This window comes from Pleurodeles waltl, chromosome 7 (genome assembly GCF_031143425.1).
Source record: "Pleurodeles waltl isolate 20211129_DDA chromosome 7, aPleWal1.hap1.20221129, whole genome shotgun sequence".
In the NCBI taxonomy this organism is placed as follows: domain Eukaryota; kingdom Metazoa; phylum Chordata; class Amphibia; order Caudata; family Salamandridae; genus Pleurodeles; species Pleurodeles waltl.
In genome coordinates this window covers 32,012,565-32,032,901 of record NC_090446.1, presented here as the reverse complement: position 1 = coordinate 32,032,901, position 20,337 = coordinate 32,012,565, and positions in this window count along the sequence as shown.

The window sequence follows — 20,337 nt, the reverse complement described above, 5'->3', positions numbered from 1 at the left end:
CAATGGTGACTTTGAATCCAGAAGTCGGGATGAGGCCTGTGGCTTTGTTAGAACACTAAAAGACAGAGAGTTTATTTTTTTTTATTTTTTTTTATTTCATGGAATAATTCCTCATGCCGACATATTATGCAACCAGTTACAAAAACACAAAATAGGTACTGTCTTTGTGCAAAGAGCTACCAGTCAGTTTGTCATCAGCATGAGCAAAGTCAGAGAAGGGATTGACAATTCAGACAGCAAACTGCCAAATGATTCTAGTTTCTCAAACCGCAGGAAAAACACCAGCAGTCTGGTCTGAATTGCAAAGGAGATATGTGACACTATAGATGTGCATGCAAAGGATTTTCTTTTTTAACAAAGCATTTGGTGAGTCCCACATTACTGCAAATTGATCAATTTGCAAGCTATGATATTTCCTTCACTGAGCAAGCACTGAATGAGTCTGTGGAACCTTATCCTGTGCTCAAGAAAGAGGAACTAAGTTAACTGCACTGTACTCAATGCATGTGTATCCACTGGTGCCATTTCTTTGCTCACTTTAATTTAGAAACGTAATATGGAAAAGTAAGTTAGAGAGTCAGTGGCTTTACTAACAAAATAGTCATTACCACTCCTATGACAGCAGAATCGGAACAATGTTTTTCCACTTTTAAACAGAATCAAGACATTCCTGAGGAACACCATGATTAAGGAAAGACTGAGGCCCAAATTTAAGAAGGGCCTAGTGACACCTAGCCCCACATTAGCCTTATTTTTGTTTTAATACTAATGTGGCGTTAGGTTGGCAAAAACGCCACACCAAATTTACAAAGTGGGTCAATGCGCACATTGTGCCTCTTTGTAAACCCTTGTAGCACATTATACCTGCTCCAGGCACTATGTATGCAAGAGGGGTGTTCCTCCATTAAGAGGCCCAGAAAAATGGTGCAGTGAAATCTACGAGATCCCACTGCGCCATTTTTCTCATCATTTTTAATGCCTATTTAGTGCAGGTGTTAAATTGAGGCACACCATTGTTTATATTGTGCCTCTATGTACTTTGCAGGATTAGCACCAAGATTTTTTTTGCTAATCCTACAAAGTACCACAATAGCATGAGAAATTATGATGTTATTGATCCTAACATGCGCTATGCTGCACAGTATCATTAATATGGAACACACATGGTGGCGTTAGGGGGCGCAATGGGGCGCAAGAAAAGTGGTGCTTCATGTAATGAAGCACCACTTTTCTTAAATCTGGGCCTGAATGCTTTAGCAATGCTTTCTATAGAGAGAGACCTTGTTAAAAGAATCAGAGACTTTAATGTTCAAGTCATTGAGAAGTTTACCACTATTAAAGACAGACATGCTGATGTTGTCTACAAAAAGAGAACAATATATTAATCCCAACATTTCTTGAATACCGCTAGTTTGTGACCTGCTCAGTTGTTCCTCACCTGCTGTACAGATATTGGAGACACTGAAATCACTGGTGTATGTCTGATTTCAATGTGTCTAATGTTTACTTTATGGTTGGTTGCGCTCAATGAGATGTACAGTGTCTTGTAGGGTGCCCTGCTACCTTTTAACGTTTATTCTATGCTGTCTCACTGTGTCCAGTCTGACAAATCACAATAGCTTGTATTTCCTCTGTAGATGTAATTTTTAAAGGTAAATCAATAAATGAAGAAATATTTGGGGTACTCAACATTGTGATCTCAAAGTCTGTTATGACGTTCTGTGGTTATACTGAATAAGCAGCTACCTACATTATTGTCATATGAACTCTCTTTATTGATACTATAACTAAACTTTCACAGTTGCTTTATTAAGCTTCTTGCAATTTGCTCTTTTTTCAAAATGTTCTAGGGGGAGAACACCCTGAGCCCCACTTATGCCCGTCAGTGCACAGTAAACTCAGCTGCAACTTTTATACCCCACCATTTCAAATGTCATTGGCCGCCACTGCTCTGGACAGCACTTATAATTGGCTCTTTCAAAAGCATGCCGTCCTCTGCTTTTCCCCCACCCCGTGAACTTTTGCCTCCATTTCCCTTCTTTTCTAAACCTCTGAAAGGCATACATTGTTGTTTCTTAAACATGGCATAAATATATATGGATTTCATTAGGCTGGGGTGGCACCCCCTCCCTCCTCACAGCTGTCATCTCCCCAACCTGGCCAATCTTATACAATTACTTCTAATACAAAAGACATTACAAATATAAATTTTATGTATAAATATTGTCATTTTAAATTTAAAAAGTACTCATTTCCAGAATAATGAGCTTTTGCTGCTGCTGCTCGAGACCCATTCAGCTTGTCGTTTTCTAAAATTAGATACTGAAAACTGAAATAATCCACACTTTGAAGGGTCCCTTGTGAAATGGGTTAATAATCATATTTCAGTGTTCCCATTTGCTTGTAAGTGTACCAGACGCTGTTGTATTGGAATTTCATTCAGGAGTGGGAGAAACTAAATTGCTCATTGCAGCAGAGGTTTATTTCCAGCTGTAAATTCTTGATCTATATCTTATGAAGGAAAGGAATCTAGCTGAATTCTACATATGAAATCTACTCCTGTCAGTGCAATCTGTCAGTGTGGTTCCTTCTCTACAAAACATCCCAGCCAGCTTCTTCATCAGAAAGCGATTTCCAAAGATGAGGACGATGGAGCTCAGGGCAGGAAAAGCCAAGATCATAATTTTAATAGTTATAAACTCTACGCTGGTCTTGGAAAAGACTTCTGAAAGTGCAAAACACATTCCCAAGTAACTTAAAAGGCAGAGGACTAGGAGCAGTGTCATGGTTTTCATTGCTCCAAGATGAGCACTGAGCTGTGGGTTCCAGATGTAGTCTGCATTCTGGGACACTTGCTTCACGTGCCTGTACAGGGAGGTAATTATTGCTCCACAAGAGAAAATTAATATTAGGAAGGCTACGGAATTAAACATGTATTGCATGATGCCACTGATGGTGTGCCTTTGTGTTACTCTACTTTCTCTCATATTGTCGGCGGCTGACGCATTGGACAATGTGTCTTGTGAGAGATTAGAGGGAGGGATGGATGTCAATTTCATTGGTGTTTCAAATAAAGTGGGTAGGTTTACTGTCAATGAGATGAAAGCAGGCCCCAGAAGTAGCCAGACCTTTGGGAATTTCACTTTTATCCAGATGAACAATGGCTAGTTGAAGTCCACAATCTTTGTGCAGTAGTAGACACAGAGCCAGGTGGCAAACCAGAGGCTGAAGCCATCCAAAGAGCAAACTACTATTACATAGGAGTTGTAAACTATGACCAATAAAAATATTCTCCTCCAGCCAACATAACAGATGTTACCTGCTAAACATACACAAGTGAGGCACAAATTAGAAACTCCCAGGCTGGAGATGATGAGGTCCCTCACGTTGATTTCATTGGAGGTGCTGACCCAGTTCTTAACATTCACCGTAACAATGAAGGTGTTTCCGATCACTCCCATCAAGTAAAACATTCCAGAAAGAATCATTTCTGCTATGTTAACAGATGTCAGCATTGTAGCCTTGTGAAATGTTTTCAGTGTGCTTCTTACTGGTCTCTGTTAGTTTGAGCTTCCCTGTTCCTCTAATATTGCACGATGAAGCATTACACTGTAAATTAATTCTTATAAACATCTCCTCTAATTTGACTGATGCAAATAATGCTGCTATCATTTGAATCTGGCATCAGTTCACAATCCCTTAACTGTTTCCATGCCTTCCCAAAGAAAGAAACACTTTTCAAGCACATATTCTCCAGAAAGAATCAAAACACAGTAAAAAGATTGTTTGATATTGTCACTTTCCAGTTGGGTCAAACTAAGACACCAGGAATACTTTTCCGACTGCTTGACCAGTACACATTTGCTGTAGAAATGAACAAAGAGACAAAGCAAGCAATTGGAAAAAGATGATTTTAACTATTTGTATTTCTAAATAATGCATGCCTCATCCATTTGCACAGGAAGTGGCTTATTTGCTTTCCCACAAAAGCCATTTTTAAAAAGAAGCCAAGTAAAAGGACTTCATTTCTTGTCACCCATCTGCACAGGAAGTGACATCACTGACTTCCCACCAACAGCACCCTGCGCTCCTCCAGGATCCACTTAAAGGCGGCAGCAGCACCGAATTGCCACTGGTACTCCATATGCATGCCAAAGGCAAGCCCATCCGCATCTGTTGGCACCTACACTGTGCCAAGAACCTCTGCATCTCTCCCTACCCACATCTACCGTACTGTGCCCCTCTGTGCTCTCAACTCTGGCTGCTGCTCACTGCCCTGCTGCCACTCTTCACCACAAAACACAGAAGGAACATTCACATGCACCTCCTGCAAGTTCTCATGCACTTCCCACACCCTACATCCACCACCCCCGCACCAGCATCACCCAGCTACCCACTCGTTCACACTTATACCACGCAGCCACCCGTTCACTCACCAAACACACGACCACTCTCTGACCTATTGTTCCTCACAAAAACATGGCTAAACTCAACCTCTGCAACAGTCATCTCTACCTGCAAACAAAATTGCCAGACAAGATTGTCAACACAAGCTCAGAGGTGGAGTCACTGTCATATTCAAAGATACTATCACCTGCATGACCTACAACCACACCCCTCCCAGCTACATGCAACACCTCACATTCAAGACACGCAGTACAACCAGTGGGCGCAACCTATGTATACAGACTACCTGAACCCACACCAATTTCACTAAGGATGTCACAGACTTTGTTGCACCCTTCATCATCAATTCCAGCACCTCCTTCCTCCTCGGAGACCCTAACTTTCACCTAGAAGACTTCACCTACCCAACCTCTACGGCTGTTCTAGAAAACCTTTGGAAACCTAAGCCTCACACAGCATGTTACTAAACCAACACCGCCAGGCACCCAGTGGACCTGATTTTCTCCTCAATCAACAACATCACAGTCAACAAACCAGGAGCTATGACCTGGACAGACCATGTTTTTGTCAGCTTCACCATACCTAACCCATACCGCCACAGATCTACCACCACCGGAACTGCCCGCTGCAGCTGAGAAAACACCTCAGAAAAGGAATGGGCTTCTGTCCTCTCCTCTTACCGACCTGTGTACCCGCAACATGCCAAACAACATCAAGAACGTCAAGAGCTGGATCACCACATGTGCTAAAACCCTGGCTCCACTCAAGCATAGTCCAACGGCAAGAACCCGACCACAGGCCAGCTGGTACATAGCAGGCATTTGGCTGATAAAATACCACTGCAAGCAACTAGATCACAAAGGCAGACCAGGTTCAGACACAACAGAGAAAGACATCTTCAAATCAGCCCTCAGACGCTACCACCAGTGATAATCAAGTGCACAGCTCTTGCAGATTGCCAGCACTAACACCCTCTGACCTATTGTTCTTCACAGAAACATGGCTAAACCCAACCTCTGCAACTGTCATCTCTACCTGCAACAAAATTGCCAGACAAGATTGTCAACACAAGCTCAGAGGTGGAGTCATCGTCATATTCAAAGATACTATCACCTGCATGACCTGTACCCAACACCCCTCCCAGCTACATGCAACACCTCACATTCAAGACACGCAGAACAACCAGTGGGTGCAACCTATGTATACAGACCACCTGAACCCACACCAATTTCACTAAGGATGTCACAGACTTTGATGTACCCTTCTTCATCAATTCCAGCACCTTCTTCCTCCTCTGAGACCTTAACTTTCACCTAGAAGACTTCACCGACCCAACCTCTATGGCTGTTCCAGAAAACCTTTGGAAACCGAAGCCTCACCCAGCATGTTACTAAACCAACACCACCGGACACCCATTGGACCTGATTTTCTCCTCAATCAACAACATCACAGTCAACAAACCAGGAGCTATGACCTGGACAGACCATGTTTTTGTCAGCTTCACCATACCCAACCCATACCACCACAGATCTACCACCACTAGAACTGCCCGCTGCAGCTGAGAAAGCATCTCAGAAAAGGAGTGAGCTTCTGTCCTCTCCTCTTACTGACCCGTGTACCAGCAACATTCCAAACAACATCAAGAACCTGAAGAGCTGGATCACCGTATGTGCTGACACCCTGGCTCCGCTCAAGCACAGTCCAATGGCAAGAACCCGACCGCAGGCCAGCTGGTACATAGCAGACATTCGGGTGATAAAATACCACTGCAAGCAACTGGATCACAAATGCAGACCAAGTTCAGACACAACAGATAAAGACATCTTCAAATCAGCCCTAAGACGCTACCACCAGCAGATAATCAAGTGCATAACTCTTGCAGATTGCCAGCACTGACACAAGCAAGAAAATCTTCACCACCATCAAAGATTTCATCCTGCCTCCTACTGCCTTCAGAAACATCATCCCTTCACACGACCTTTGCAACAAGCTCTCAAGTTTCTTCTGTAACAAAATCACCTCAATATACAGCAACTTCAACCCTGAACTGGACCCATGACCAACTTCCCAACTTCCCTTCATGTCTGAAGAGCGAACCCAGACATTGTAACCCATCATCACCACTATCAAAATTGTTGCCTCAGTACACCTTCACCAAAATGCTCATACGGATCAGCAGAGACCTAACAACCATCTTCAATGCCTTCATCGACTCAGTAACATTCCTGCAAAAATACAGTGACCCAGCCTTACTTTTTAACTACAGACCCATCTCTGTCCTACGATACCTGGGAAAGGTCTCATAGAAATTAATCAACCAACTCCTCATTGACTGCCTCAGCTGTCACCAGTTCCTTACCGTCACACAGTCTGGATTCAAGCTCAACCGCAGGATCGAAACAGCACTCATTGCTGCCACAGATGACATTTGCATGATGCTTGACAGAGGAGACACAAGCAAAAAGTGCAGATAATAGACAGAATGCTGAACAATGCAAATATTCATGCCCAGTCACAAAGATCTGCGTTTAATCCGTAGTTTTTTTGCCCACCATGCTACCAAAGTTTGGACCCAGCCATATGCAAATCAGTCTTGACCCTGATCCCCATGAGAAAAGTCAAGCCCCAATTGCCATGTCAGGGCCTTCCTGGACTGGAAAAACGCATCTTGGGACTGCTTTTGGGGTGTCACTCCTCATCCGTCAGGTTAGCTTGAATCCAGTGGCACAGTAAGGATGTTTCAAACCTCAGGATCTTCTACCTAGCCACAGTCACTGTTCAATGGTATGCAATAAGCACAGGGTGCATGTCAGTGTTTCTTCAGTACTAAACGTAAATTGTTCTGAAGAGGTGCTAACAGTCAGGATATGAGCTGGTCCAGTTTGTACCCTCCATTGGCTCCCTGGTAACTGAACATTACTCTGTGCAGCTGGGGGAATGATTGTGGTGTCAGAAAATGTGGAGTTTCGCTTCCAAGAATGGCCTCCAATACCAAGAGATCGACTCAGGGGCTGCGGTTAATCATTGTTCAATGTTCCACAGGCACTGAAATATTAGACATTGTTTGTCTGCTCCAAATTTACAATGTTAGGCAATTGAGCTCATCTTCTCTTATCCCTTCCTTATAGATGAGTAGGGACCATGACTTCTTTGGTATGGGTTTGGTGGTGATAAAAAGTATGATCTAATGAATACTTAACTTTTTGCAAGAACTCCACATGATGTATGGCTTCAAAGTGAACCTTGTGCCCAGCCACAAAGAAAAGGTCTTAATAATTGACAGCAATTCTTACACTGATCATATTTACTGAAACATTGGCAGCCTAGAAATTAGCACCATAATTCTGTAAACTGAGGTGGTTAGACACTTAACTCGTTTGGTAAATAATGATATGTTTAACCCCTTCTGTGCTGAGGACGAAATGTAGCCATCCTCAGTCACGGTGCTCGTTTGTGGAGGACGGCTCCGTTTCATCCTCTGCACGTGTGCCGGAAATCCCTCTGGAGTGGGCACCAGAGGGATTTTCTTTCAATATTTTCAGACTTGGTTGTTCGGGAAAAGCATCTCCAGCAACCAAGGTGGAAGAAATCTTCTCCCTATAATGACGATTGGTGTGCTGTGTGAGCCAATGCCATTGTAGAAAAAAGTAAAGTAAAATGAGCATTTGACTCTTTTGGGTATTGATTTTACACATGGGCTACAGGAGCTTGACTAACTCCCACTATAGTCCCACCTGCAATGGTGAATAGCTTGGATAGGTTGCCACCCGGAAAAGCCTACCAGAACCAGACACTTCTGAAAACTAGACATCTGTGGGAGTCCAAGGTGCTGTGCTTCACATGCAACCATATCATTTTCTTACTCACAATTCAAACCTTTAACTTTGCCTGAAGACACATAATTTCCCGACATGTCTGTGATGGAAACTTCTGGAATCTGCAGGAATCCACAACATTCTTATCACCCAGGGTCCAGCGGGCGCAATAGTATATTGTTTTTGTCAATCGGCCCTTGTGACAAAAAGTTACAGATGAAAATGTCAGAAATGCTCATATTTTCCTACTCATTTTCAATATTTCTCAATTTTCTTGGGAAACCTTTGAAGGATCTACACATATGACCCCTTGCAGAATTGAGAATTTTGCCTACTATTCAGAAATCTATAGCTTTAAGTGATCACCCATGGCTTTCACAGTATTTCCAGCTCAAACTGGAAGCAGTCTTAGACCACAAAAAATAAGCTAGCTCTTAGAAAAATCCCAAAACTGTGGTATGCAATTATGTTCTTTTGATTCAGCTCTGCATGTTCCTAAATGCTGGAAAGATGGTGACCGTTCATGGATGCCATTTTTAGGGAAAAAAGCAGACACTTTAATGTGAAGCACTTTCCCCTATTTGTTGCAAAAAACTCAAAATGTAGCTATATTTTGCTATTTTTTTGGTTCCCCTCCAGGGGAATCCACAAAACTGGGGCACCTTTAGAATACCCAGTATGTTGGAAAAATTTGGCATAGAAAGCTTATGTGAACAAAATGTTATGGAGGCCTAGGTGCGAGCTGTCCCAAATAGCCAAAAAAGGCTTAGCACTGGGGGGAGGGGCAGGGGTGGGGTGGGGAGGCCTAGCAACAAAAGGGTTAAAGAAATGGGTTCAATAGTTCCTCAAAATCAAGCTCCCCAGACAACAAAGTCACTGCTTCTGCTATAATTGTTTCCCCGCCATTCCAACGAGAGTTGGTGAACGCGAAAGTGCAGGCAGTTTGAAATCTCCCAAAAGGGAAAGTCAGTGAACTGTAATCAAACTGCTCATCTCACAGTATGACCCAGAATTACTGCAAATACCACTGCTACACATCATCATAAAACAGAATCAACTGAAGCAAATACAGCTATCTAGCAAGTAAATAGGGCACACAATACACAGCTAATGGTCCTCAGAGTAGTAATCAAGTGCAAGAGGAGGTAGGGTAAGAAGGAGAGAGATGTGATTAAGCAGAACCAGCTGGAGGAGCCAAGCTAATACTGTGAGGATTAGGAGGGTTATATTACCTTAAGCTCTGCTGTTTATCTCATTGCAACTCCAGCTGTCTTGCTGATGTTGACCCACACACTAAAATGTTTTTTTTGCTGAGAAGTGTCATAAGAAAAATCAGTCATGTGCCAATAGTGAATATTCTGGCAAGACAAGATGCCTTAAGACCAGAAATGTTGATCTGATTAATCTCCAGCAAAAAGAATCCCTGCAAAATGTTGATGAATTTTAGATACTTTCTCCTGTTCTTCTTATGCACAGCAGAGCAACAGATAGAAACATTCATTTTAAAGGTATCAGACATAGAAGAGCAAGGGTCAGAAACTGAGTCAGTGCCCTAACAGACTGCAAGGTACCTCAAAAAGTTAATAGATTGGGAAACAGAACAACACATAATTATAACATTGGAAGATTCATAGAACTGTCCTAGATATAAAGTAAACAAGAAGGCTAAGGGCTTGATTTAGATTGTGGAGGAGTGAATACTCTGTCACTAAAGTGACGGCTATCCCATTCATCTTATTACAATCCCCGTAGGGTACAATGGGATCGTAATATGGTGGAATTCTCAGTTGTGGTCACAGCAAAAGTTTGGGAAGAGAAATATGTTCTCAACACAGCGTAAAGGAAAAATAAATATTTTCTTTTTGGCAAGTCTAGTTGATAGTTATGCTTATGCAGTCACATAATCCCACAATAATCATAAGGGTAGAAGCATCTATCTTATCAATGATGATATCTTACAAGTGGCCAGTGAGTGGTACAATAACTAATGGTTTTCACATCAGAGGCTAATGGTTTCTGATCCAACCATTTTTATAGGTTCAGCTCTTTCACAACCAATGGAATGACAATCTTCTTGGACAATGGATCATCAATTGTCTAATGCTGAATCAGACAGTTGGCTTGTTGGCAAGGCAAACATCATCTCTACAAAAACATCTGCTTTGCTTTCCCAAGCATTAGAAGTTTGAACAATATGACCAGGCTGAATACAAGAAATCCACAGAAGTTATTTTCTTTATTTTCTTCTTCTTCCTGTCAGTCTGTGGAATGGGTTTGTGTGGGAACTCTGGCATACATTTGACATGCCCCTCTTATTGGGATGTCAGACTATAATTGGCTCTTCAAAAGTAGCTACATCTAATCTACCACAGTAGAGCCCAAAGGAAAAAAGACTCTTCCTCCTGTTGCTGTTTTTCTACAAGCAAGATCTTGCCTGAATTATTAATTCAAATGCCACTTTCACCGTATTGTCATAGATATACTGTAGTGTGATTGGTCCTTTTGCAAATTTTGATGTCTGTTCTCTTTTGTTTGGTACCCTAAGCATCAGTGGACTTTTTGTATTCTTGTAAAAACCCATGTTATTTGGTACTCCAGTGGGTCAGAACATCAAAACTTCTTGGCTTTGTTGTGACCTTTTTATGCACCAGTTTGGAACAAACAAGCATAATGTGATCTGTCCACCATTATTATGTGCTCCTTCACTTTTGTGCCCAATGCAATTTACTAAATGTTATTGGAGAATCACAAATGATTAAATGTTAAAATGCATGTTTTATAATCACTAATTAACAGCGCATGGATAACTGCTTCAAGTTCCTGGAGGATACAAGCAAGCCTTTTTGAGCTGATATTCCAATGCTGTTTGACATCTGAATCAAATTGATAAAACCAAATGTGATTTTTTTTTTGTATATGTGGAAAATAAGCAAAACATTTTGAGCTATTACTCATCTGCCATTTGGTTTGTTTTGAATATGAGAAATTGCATCTCTCTTTCACTATTGCTTTAACAACTCTGTATGAGAATGAGTAGCCGGAGAACGCGACCATCACAAATTAATTTATTTAAAGATGTTACAAGTCAGCAGTGGCCCTGGGGGATTCTGTGCAGCTGGCAAATTAGCTTAGCACTTTTTTAATAAGCCTCTTTCTTAGAAAAAATCCTTCTCATGGAGGTGTCACCCTTTGACCCCATCCTACTTCTTGCCCTAGCCCAACTTTCTTTCCCATCCAACCCACTACTCACTACTAATCCACCTAATGTTAATCTCCTTTCATTGCTACTTTTCAACTTTGAAGGTTACATAATAACTCAAATAGCTACTCAAACAAGGTAACAAATAGCACTTACCAGTGGTAGATTACCAAAAATAGACTTTGTGAGCTAAAAATAAGAAAGAGAAAGGAATAACACGAAAGAGAGAGGATTAAATCAAAACATCATGATAAGCCAATTTGCAGCGTAATCCAAAAGTGTAGGTGATGGTATTCATCCAGAGTCTCCTTTTCATGAAACCACATATTATATTTTGTTACCTTGCATAGTGTTGAATCCAAGTACCTCTAAATTGTCCCTTATTCAGCTATTCGACTTTAAGGCATCTTTCGTGAATTGTGTTTCTAATCGTTATTAGTTCTGTTTAAGTTGATTGCTCCATTAGACAGAAGGAGGTTTAGCCCTGAAGACAGCCCTCAATCTTGCTGATTATTGTAGAGTCACTTTTATCCAAGAAACGTCATTTGTGTTCATCATGTTCATCATCCACCACCAGCTTTGGAAATACCAGATATGTGTTTCTGAACTGTCCTATGTTTCACAGGGCCACACTCAGATCAGGAAGGGTTTTGACAGGCTGTTCTTTGCAAAGTGTTCGAGGGGATACTTGAAGTTTCAAGTCTTAAAACAGAGAAAGGCGCTCACTGAGTTAATTTGTCATACACCACAGGACATTAAGGGCCTGATTTAGAGCTTGATGGGGGGGGGAATACTCCTTCAGAAACGTGATGAATATCCCATCCACCATTCACTCCCAGAAGAATGTAATGATATTAAGGAAGGATTCTGTGAAGAAGGTGAACCCACAAAGGCCATTTGACCACACCTCATGGTAGTATTTATGTCTTTACAGAGAAGAGAAAGGACTGGATATAGGAAATATGTAAAAGAAAACCTAGTTAAGGGCTTTGTTTCACATTCACCATCTTCAGCAGGGGCACTGATATTTGTGTACCGAAACTACATCATGCGCTAAGACCCTACCTTGACTACCAAATCTAAAAGTCTTCACTGTAAGAAAACACAAATCCTTGCCACTCATTTTTGTTTTATTAGATAAGCTACGCGCTGCATCATTGTTTGCTAAACTTGATCTTTGTGGTGCATGGGACAGTGGGTGCAGTAAAGGACACGAGTAAAAGACAGCTCTTAATGCAAAATATGGCCACTATTAACACTTTGGTATGCAATCTGGCCTTGCAATCTTTCAGTTGCTTTCCAGGATTTTATTGAGACTTAATATATCAGTATGTTTTAGTCTTTTTAAATGGTTTCTGAATAATTTATCAGCACCTTGCAACAAAAGAAACAACATGTAAGAAAAGTCCAGCAATGATAATGACAATACAGTTTGCATCTCTAATACTTTAAATGTTAATTCAATGCAACCTTAGTCACCTTTCTGGTATAAACCATTTCAGCAAAGTATTTATCAATCAAATGTACAAGCAGCTATCCAGTGGCCAACATATAAAAATGTTTAAAACACATAGGGGGTCATTCTGACCCTGGCGGCCGGTGGCCGCCAGGGCCACCGACCACAGGAGCATTCTGACCGCGGCGGTTCAGCTGCGGTCAGAAGCGGAAAGTCGGCGGTCCCCCGCCGACTTTCTGCTGCTCGGGGAATCCTCTGCGCTCCGCCGCCATGGGGATTCTGACACCCCCTACCGCCATCCTGTTCATGGCGGGAAACCCGCCATGAACAGGATGGCGGTAGGGGGTGCCGCGGGGCCCCCGTAAGAGGGCCCCGCAAAGTATTTCAGTGTCTGCTTTGCAGACACTGAAATACGCGACGGGTGCAACTGCACCCGTCGCACCCCTGCAACTACGCCGGCTCAATTCTGAGCCGGCGTCCTCGTTGCAGGGGCATTTCCTCTGGGCCGGCGGGCACTCTTTTGGAGAGCGCCCGCCGGCCCAGAGGAAATGTTTGAATGGCCGCCGCGGTCTTCTGACCGCGGTGCGGTCATTTGGCGGCGGTACCTTGGCGGACGGCCTCCGCCGTCCGCCAAGGTCAGAATCAGGGCCATAAAGCATTAAAGGTTTTGCTAACTTCCATTGACTGTTCATTCCCTCATTTTCCACTGTGGTCTCACCAATTACATGACTCACACACAAAAGGAATTATTTTCAAATAGGACCCAGAACAAGAACACACTTTTTCAGTTCTAAAGACTGATTTCACTACAGCACCCATTTGAGCACATTCTTATGTCAAACAAATTTTCATAGTAGAGACCGAGCCATCAGTTACAGCTATAGGAGCCATCCTGTCCCAAAGAAATTAGATTACTGAAGTCTTACACCCAGGGACTACACCAGAATGTTAACAAAACTGAGAGAAATTACACCATTTATGACGAATAGTTACTGGTAATCAAAAACACATTTAGTCATTGGCATACCCACCTACAGGGACCAAATCATGATGTGTTAGTCTGAACAAACAATAAGGTTCTGGAGTTTTTAGGGTCCATGAGGAGTAAGAATCATAGCCATGCATGTTGGATGTTATTTTCATCCATTTTTGATTTGAGATTAATTAACGTTCTAGAAAGTGACAAGGAGCAGTAGATGCATTGTCAAATTTAGTACAACAACAGAAGACACAGAACCTCCTCATATCTTCTCATTGGTACAACAGCACGTTTTATCAAATGATACCTTTCTAGATGACCTAAGAATAGCAAGTGACTCCATCAATAAGATTCAAAAGATACAAGAACAACTCTTTCATCAAGGCAAGCTTTTTATCCTTGCATCACAATTATATATCCTTACATCACAATTACAGGATTGATTAATACAGTGGCATCATGATACTCAATTGACAGGTCATCCTGGAATGAGGAGCTTTGTTACCTTACAGTATTTGCCTAACCTACATGAATATGTACCTTACAGTGTTTCCACTTGAAATATATGCCTATAAGCCAAAAGCATCATACCAAACCTATAGGATTGTGAGAACTATGCCTACATTCCAACAACCTTGGAAAATTACACCTATGGACTTTATTGTAGGCCTGCCATCTTCTCTGTCATGCATAGTCCTATGGATAGTAAAATATATTTTACTAACCTGGGGCACATTGGATGGTGACACTACACTATCCAGGCACAACAGTTTATAAACTGGCCAGAGGTGGATGTGTTCCAGATGATTCTGGGTGCTCCTTTCCTGAATTCCCTGCATATTATATTAACAGCTTATGCAGATTTTGCCAGAAGGCCTTTAATTTTAAAAATTTACAATTTTTTTGTTTTTAAAACTGGGTGTCTGTGCCCATTCAGACACGTGGTTTCTGTATTTTGTTGTAGGCAGCATGGAGAGACTTAAGGGTGCTGCAACCGTGGCTGGCTCCCCAAACCTGTGCTATACTCTTTGCAAAGTATTTACAGGCCCTTTGGGTTGCCGGTGTGTCACCTTTTTTTATGCTCCAGCGGAGCACAGTACTCACCCATATCTATGAGGCCACACAAAGCCACTTTGTGTGGCTTTTCATTGCCTCATAGAAATGATTTAAGGCAGCACATCGCAAGTCGCTGGGGGCATTCTGTGCCCATTACCGTGGTCTTTCGCCTACAACACCCATCGGTTTTGATGCATTCCCAGATTTACAAGGAAATGTAAACCTGGGAATGTGCCAAAATCTCACACCTCCACAGGGCAGGCACAACGAGGAGAAATACTTTTATTTTTACTAGCTTTTTACTGGTTCTATGTATGTTGTATTCTGCAGCACAAACAGAAAGAAGAAAATGCCTCCTAATATTGTTTTTGTGCAGGAAATCAATCAATCAATCATAGATTTGTAGAGCATGGCTAATCATCCTTAGAGTCTCAAGGTGCTGTTTGTGGACGGGCTGATCAGTCGAAGAGCCAGGTCTTGAGGTCCTTCCTGAACTGCTTCAGTGATGTGGTCTGTCTGAGCTTGAGAGGTAGCAAGTTTCATGTCCGGGCTGATAGGTATTAGAAGGATATTCCTCCTGCTGTGCTTTTCCTGATCTTGGGGATGGCTGCAAGTGCAAGCTGGGAGGAACCGAGATATCTGTTAGGTATGTAGATACCGAGGAGGTGGTTGAGGTATGCCGGTCCTATGTTGTGCAGTGACTTGTAGGTGTGGATCAGGAGTTCGTATATGATGCACTTGTTGACTGGGAGTATAGGCCCCTGAGGTGGGAGGAGATATGGCTGTGTCAGGGGGTGTCCAGGATGAGTCTGGCTAATGCATTCTGGATTCTTTGTAGTCTTGATTGTAGTTTCTTGGTGGGGCTGTCATAGAGTACATAGGAAGGTGACCCTTACTACACAAAAACAATCCTGAATGCAACACAGGCCCCCTTGCCCCATCATGCAAGTATGGCTGTGTTGGCACTAAGCAGCAAATGCACCAGCCCAGGGGGAAAGGATAGAAATGCAAAGTATCTTGTAAATACAGTGCATTTCTGTCATCTCAAATTGGCATACGGCAGCACAGCAAAAATACATGCGGTGCTGCCCTATGCCAATTTATTGTTAATATGCCCCTTAGTATGGCATGGGAGCCAGCTCCATGCCTCTGTGTCTCTCAACCATGGGTAAGGGAGATGTGGGCAGTATGCTTCCCAGTCATCCAGACACAAGCACTGCGAGTACGACGGGCATGCTTCCTCACCTTTGGAGCGTGGTGTTGGTAATCTTCTTCTGTCCTAGGTAGATTGGATGCCCCTAGAAAGGATACCTTTTTTTACTCACGCCGATGCCCAGGAAATGGGGTCCACAGGACCTGCAATCTTCTCGAGGAATAGGCCATCTGCACACCTTCTCCTTATTAAATTTAATTACATGAGAATTCCACAAGGTTACTCATAATTGTGAGAAAAGAGTAATTCTGCATTTAGTGCTAAATAACTTGCTGCATCAAAAATGGGTGTGGGAATGCATTTTGTGCTGAGCTCTTGGGGTAGGATTTTCCCCTAACTTACTACCAGCATTTAACACTGAGGGCCTCAATTACAAGTGGCCTGCGCCACTGGTGCATGACATTTTTTGAATCACCGGCAGCACAGGGTGCAGGGCCATATCGCCAATGCCATACATGCAGAGTCATTCTGAGTGCCTTTACATGGCCTTTCAGATATGGCCTCCTTTCACACATAACTTTGTGTTAAAGGGATGTTGCTGTGGGTGTTCCCACACAACACCCAAGGAATCCAACGCATTCCCAGATTTACATGGTTTTGTAAACCTGGGAATGTGTCACTTTCCAATGCCACCCCAAGGGGGGGCCTAAGGGTGGCACAACAGGGAGAAATAACAATTATTTCTCCCTGGTTTTTCCTCTTTCTATGTATGCTGCATTCTGCAGCACACAAAAAAGGAGGAAAATGCCTCTTATGATTGTTTTTGTGCAGGAAGTGCCCCTTTCTGCACAAAACCAATCATCCCAGCCATGCAGGCATCTTTGCACCATGGTGCAAGGGTGCTTGCATTGGCGCATAGCAGCAATTTGTGCGCCAGCACAGGGGACAAGGACAGGAATGCGCTGTATCTAGTAGATACTGCCCATTCCTGCCCTTTTCTTTTGATGCAGGGCAGCACAGCAAGAATGCTTGCGATGCTGTCCTGCACCACAACTTTATTAATGAGGCTCTATGTTTTTAGTGCAAGATGCTGCCACACGTCCACAATGGGTGTGAGAATGCATTTTGCACTAAGAAATTGTGTTTAATGTGCTCTTGTGGTAGGATTTTCACCTAACTTCCTCGCGCCAGCATTTAGCACTATTTACTTTAGCATTCAAAATGGACACAAGAATGTCCATTTTGAATTGTAGTGCTTTTCGAATTATAGTGATAAATGCAGTAGAACATGACCTCTCAGGCTCACTAAATCTGCTCTTGTAGCAAGTGTTATTCCCTCCATATTACACAGAATTGCCTGAGCAGAAGTAATACTGTATCTGTAATTCCTCATCAAGAGTAACGCGGAATTGGAGAAATTACTTGAATTAATCGAGAGTAACTGAAAATCCATATGGACATACTCTAAATGTGACAACAACTGATTTTTGGATCTACAAGTGATTGATGGCACATCTTCTCTTTCAGATGAGAATAAATCCTTTCAGTTCTCATTAGAACCATATCTCTCCAGGCTCTCACATATTCAGCCCTGCATAAAATCTGCCAGAGTCACTCTGTATTCCATGTAAAAATGTGACCCATTATTTTAACAGAAAGACTTACGTCTGGTCATTTAATTTATTGTAATAGCACAAGTTAACTATGGAAATTAAATTGTGATGCGTACAAATAAATCTATATGACAATGCTGAGGCACTTGTTGAGCATGTATTCAATATATCCTAAAGAAAACAATTTTTCTTTTACAAAAGTTCCTACACAAGTGAAAAACCCAACGAATATTATCAGTAGTAGGCTCAAAGAAAAGCAGTAGTACGAAACAATAACAAATAATAAATTTCCATTTTTTTTAATTTCCATTCAAAATCAATAGACCCCCCGCTAATCACAATTACTTCCCCTTCTGCAGGCCCACCAGTAGCACTTGAGTTACAGGCCCTGGCCCCCTCTAGTGCACTTTACTAGGGACTTACTAGTAAATCAAATATGTCAATCAAGGAAAAGCCAATTACACATACACTGCACATAGGGAGCACTTGCACTTTAGCACTGGTTGGCAAGTGCCCAGAGTACCAAAAACGGCAAAACCAGTCCAGCACAGAGTCAAAACATGGGAAGCAGAGACAAAAAAGACAGAGAAGAACACACCAAGTATGCAAGGTCTAACATCCATCATGGATGATGTTGTCAGGCATGTGTGCAGATCCAACCATAAGCCAAGTATTTGTAATGAAGAGGGCATCTAGGTTGTGTTGTGTGACGTTGTTAACGATGCTAGTCCATGGAAGACTGAATGTGGTTATGGGACAGGGTAAGGTTGGTGTGAGGCATGTGGTGCCGGTGACTCAGGGGAGAGATGGAAATTCTGGTCCTTGACTCCCCAGAGAGTACTACTCATTACTGTGCCTGCCCTGGGGCTTTCCCTTAACCTCATCACCAGCAATATACTTATCACAAGACCAATTAAAAAAAGCTATGAATAACAAGGACCTCTCCCAGCACCCAGCAATAACAGCATCAATCTATTGGTGCAGTGGATTGAAGAAGTGGAGTGTTTCTCCCAACAGATGAAACAGGATGTAGGTAGATACACACCTTGAATACTTTGCTTTGATATATATATCACAATTCCGAGAAAATATCATGCATTTTATAGCAGTATTACATATAGGATAGCTACAATTATTCAATTTATATACTGCAACCCAACTTGTTGCATATAAGTCTACAGGCCGGGGCATATATGTGAAGATATATCTGATTTTATTTTTTCTCTTTGTACACTCGCAGATTCCTCATTTTTTATTATTCTTATCTCTTTTTTATCACCTATTTTTTAACTTTGGTGTTATATATTTATTATGTATAGATCTTGATTTTATTGTTCTAAATTATTGCTTTGATGGTTATTTAGACCGAATAAAGCTTGTTTGAACAATGAAGTGCATAGTATTTCCTATGTGCTATAAGTTCTATTTCATTGCAAGTTTCTCAATAGCGCAGCAGCAATATTGTTTCTTCCTTGCTGATCCCTTCCTGCTCTCTCCACTCTCTGTTTGTACTCCATTTAATAGTGTTTTGTAATGTGGACAGATGCTATGTTATAGTAATGCTTGGTCAATCCTGTCTTCTTATTTTTCACTACTGAATATCGACACCCAAACACTTACCATCACAAATTCACTCATTTTGATATAATCTGTCAACTCCTGGATAGTAGAATCGCTAATGGGGAGAAACATGCACTTTATCTATCTATCTGATGTTTAACTCTACTTATGAACTTTCACCTTGAAACTCTTCTAACTGAAGGTTCACTCTTTGCATCATCTGTTGCACCTTCATCTTGTACATAAAATGTATTCATAAAGCCATATAAGCAGTAGTTAACTTCTATATTGGTACTGTTAAATGGCTTTACTAATTGTATTCTCTGATAAAGAGAAAAAAGTTATCTTGTGGTGCTCCAGTCCTGTGATAATCATTCTTCCTAAGAGGGTGGCCATGTTGGGGGACTGCATAGGTGGAGGACTTGGGGGCAAGGGCTTAATGGGAGGAGAGAAGGATGTATGAGGCAAGAAGGGAAAGAATATATTTTATTGGCTAAAGTGCAGACTGTGGAACCTGGGGACATGTGTTCTAATCAAGGCATCTACACTAACCTAATATTCCTGTAACAAAAAATTGTAACACTATGAACATAAATGCAATTGTGAAATGTATTTATATAATTAAAAAATCTGTAAATCATCTCTTGATATATCCCAGCCCTCAATCAATGTGCTGGCCAGCTGGGGTTGTGCTAATAAATGCCACGCATACAGCTTCACTAAGGCTGTGCTTAATTTGCCCTCATGAAAGAACACAAAGTTAGACAGTGAATTATTATCAAGTACAAGCTGGACCTACATCATCAAACTGTGATGTCCATTGCTCTATTACTGAAATACGTCCTTGGCATGTAGCCTTACCCCTGGATGGCTTCCTTTCCCTTTGCAAATTCAAAGAATTAATTTAGGGCAGAATTTAAGAAAGGTGGTGCTGAATCCAATGCAACACCACTTTTCTTGCACCCCCCTGTGGCCCCCTAAGGCCACCATGTGTGCACCGTATTCATGATACAGCGCACCATCGATGTATAAGGGAAATTAGCACCAACATTTTTGCCGCTATTGTGGTGCTTTGCTCCACTAGCGTAAAAAATGTTGA